Source organism: Physeter macrocephalus, chromosome 21, assembly GCF_002837175.3.
Source record: "Physeter macrocephalus isolate SW-GA chromosome 21, ASM283717v5, whole genome shotgun sequence".
In the NCBI taxonomy this organism is placed as follows: Eukaryota; Metazoa; Chordata; class Mammalia; order Artiodactyla; family Physeteridae; genus Physeter; species Physeter macrocephalus.
In genome coordinates this window covers 711,031-713,832 of record NC_041234.1, presented here as the reverse complement: position 1 = coordinate 713,832, position 2,802 = coordinate 711,031, and the positions used below count along the sequence as shown (strand labels likewise).

Here is a 2,802-nt window from a genome sequence, read left to right as displayed (position 1 = left end):
TGTGTTTTATTGCTGAGTAGGATTTTTTAAAACTTTTAAGTGTCTGTGATTTTTTTGAAATCGCCCAAGCAGTTTATCCACAATATATTCAACAGCTGTCTGAGGCCCTGCCGTGGAACTTAACCATCTAGTGGGAGGAGGCGGGGAATATAAAAGGTATGAAACATTGACAGCACGATGTAAACATTCAAGTTGTTTTTTGTTTTGCTGCAAAAAGCTTTATTGTTTCCATTTTGGTCCAAGGCTTGGGAGAGGGCTCCAGAGTAGTTAAAAAGCTGCCTCGTGGCTGCAGAGCTGGGCTTCAGGCAGACGCCCTGACACCAGAGGGGCTCCTCAAAACCGCTGGGCTCTGGACGCTCCCATTCGTGCTGGAGGGGGAGACTTTCCAAGAGAGACTCGCCCAGCCCCGCCCGCCTGGGGACCAGCCGGCCTGCGGAGGTTGGTCAGGTGGTTGCCATCTTCTGGATGAGTTTCACCTGCTCGTCTAGGAAGCGGCTCTCCCGGAAGTCACAGAAGTGGGGGTCTGCGCGGGCAGAGCCCAGGGCGTGCAGATCCAAAGGGCCTGGTTCAGGTTCTTCTCCATGAGAATGGCGGCTTCCATAGCGTCCTGGGTTTTATTCCACTCCTTCTGGGACGGCTTCTGCGCGCCCTGGAAGACAGCACGAATGGAGGGCTGGTTTTGCATCTTCAAGAGATGCTGGGCGCTCTCGTGCTTCTCCTTGGCTAATTTGTTACCGACCTGGGTTCTGAGACTTTTTAATCAATAGAAGTTGCTAAGAGTCCAGACAAGAAATTCAGGCAAGGCTTTATTGGTATTCGTGCTGCAGCACGAGGGAGGGAAAACTGGTAACAGGCTACCCTGCTCGCTCCCCCTCCCTGAGGGGGAGCCTTAAATGGAGTGAGGGTAGGGGCGGGTCCAGGGGTCCGGCCGTAGGGGCGGCTTAGGTGATATGCCCACCACTTGGTGGTGCCGTGTGCAGGGATCGTGCACAGTACCCTGCTTTTGCTCCCAACACCCTGTTTTTGCTCCCAGCTCTTCAGAAGTGTCAGTTGGGTTTTGGTCTTTTTCTATCTTACTGTTCATAACTTGTCCCAACTGCACATGCACGCGGTTATTTTTAGTCCCTTGTAGTTTCTTTGTATTTTGTTGCTCGAGGAGACGTTTGTCCAGGTGCCAGCACTGCAGCAAAGGGTCCCAGAGCCCGGGTCCCAGCCTGTCTCAAATTCGCAGAAAAAGTGGCCAGGCCCTCCAGAACCACATCACTGTGGTGGAAATAGGAGCCCAGAGAGGTGGGTGCAGGAGGCCCGCAGATGCATGTTGACCAGGCGGTTGATGGCAGCCTCCACCTGGATGGAATCATTCTGATGAATCTGGGAGCTCATGGTTGATGGATAATAAGGAGCTAAGCTCAGAAAATGGTGTTGGCTGGTCCGGAGGCCAAGGATAGCTGCGTGATTGGGTCTGAAGGTTACGACTGGAAAAAAAGGTTGGAGGGTGGTCGGGGGCTGGAGGAAGGGGTGTGTCTGGGTCTGTTCCGTCCAAACACTGTGGAAGCAAGAGACAGATCCATGGGACCGCTGAGCACACTGCCTCAACTTTATTTTTTAATTCTTGTGACTATTTCATTTTTCTTAAAAGTAACTTTATTGAGATGTGTATTTTATGCCATAAAATTCGCTCAAGTGTACAATTCAATAATTTGTAGTAATTTTGTACAGTTGTGCCACCATCACCATGACCCAGTTTTAGAACGTTTCCATTACTCCCAGAAGGTCCCTGTGCCTATTTGCAGCCATCCTCCATCCACATGCCCCACCCTAGGCAACCACTTATTTACTTTCTGTCTCTATAGATTTTCCTTTTCTAGACATGTCATAAAAATGGAATTATACAATATGTATATTGTATCTGTATCTGCCTTTTTCCACTTAGCATGATGTTTTTGAGGTTCATCCATGTTGTAGCATGGATCAGTACTTTGTTCTTTTTATTGCTGAATGGTATTGCATTGTATGGCTAGACCACATTTTGTTTATCCTTTTACCACCTGATGGACATTTGGGTTGCTTCTATAAGTCTTGTGTGGACATCTGTCTTGTGTAGTCATATGTCTTCATTCATTTCTCTTGGGTAGATACCTAGAAGTGGAATTGTGGGGTCTTATGGTGACTGTGTTCAACGTTTTAAGAAATTGTCAGACTGTTTTCCATTGTAAAATGGTGAACAATTTTACAATCCTACCAGCGATATATGAGAGTTCCAGTTTCTTCACATTCTCATCTACACTTGTTATTGTCTTTTTTAAAAAATTGGACTATAATTGCTTTACAATGTTGTGTTTCTGCTGTACAGTGAAGTGAATCAGCTCTATGAATACATATATCCCCTCCCTCTTGGACCTCCCTCCCACTCTCTGCTTTTTAATTATAATCATTCTAGTAGATGTGAAGTGGTATCTCATTTTGGTTTGTTTTTTTTTGTATGTGTGGTCTTTTTTTTTTTAATATCTTTATTGGAGTTTAATTGCTTTACAATGGTGTGTTAGTTTCTGCTTTATAACAAAGTGAATCGGTTATACATATACATATGTTCCCATATCTCTTCTCTCTTGCATCTCCCTCCCTCCCACCCTCCCTATCCCACCCCTCTAGGTGGTCACAAAGCACCGAACTGATCTCCCTGTGCTATGCGGCTGCTTCCCACTAGCTATCTATTTTACGTTTGGTAGTGTATATATGTCCATGCCACTCTCTCACTTCGTCCCAGCTTACCCTTCCCCCTCCCCATATCCTCAAGTCCAT

At 46.5% G+C, this 2,802-nt stretch overlaps 1 pseudogene; it reads right to left on the bottom strand.

The window, feature by feature from the left end:
• Positions 1-333: 333 nt before the first annotated feature.
• On the bottom strand, positions 334-1,383 carry LOC102976489 (ferritin light chain-like; annotated as a pseudogene).
• Positions 1,384-2,802: the final 1,419 nt, after the last annotated feature.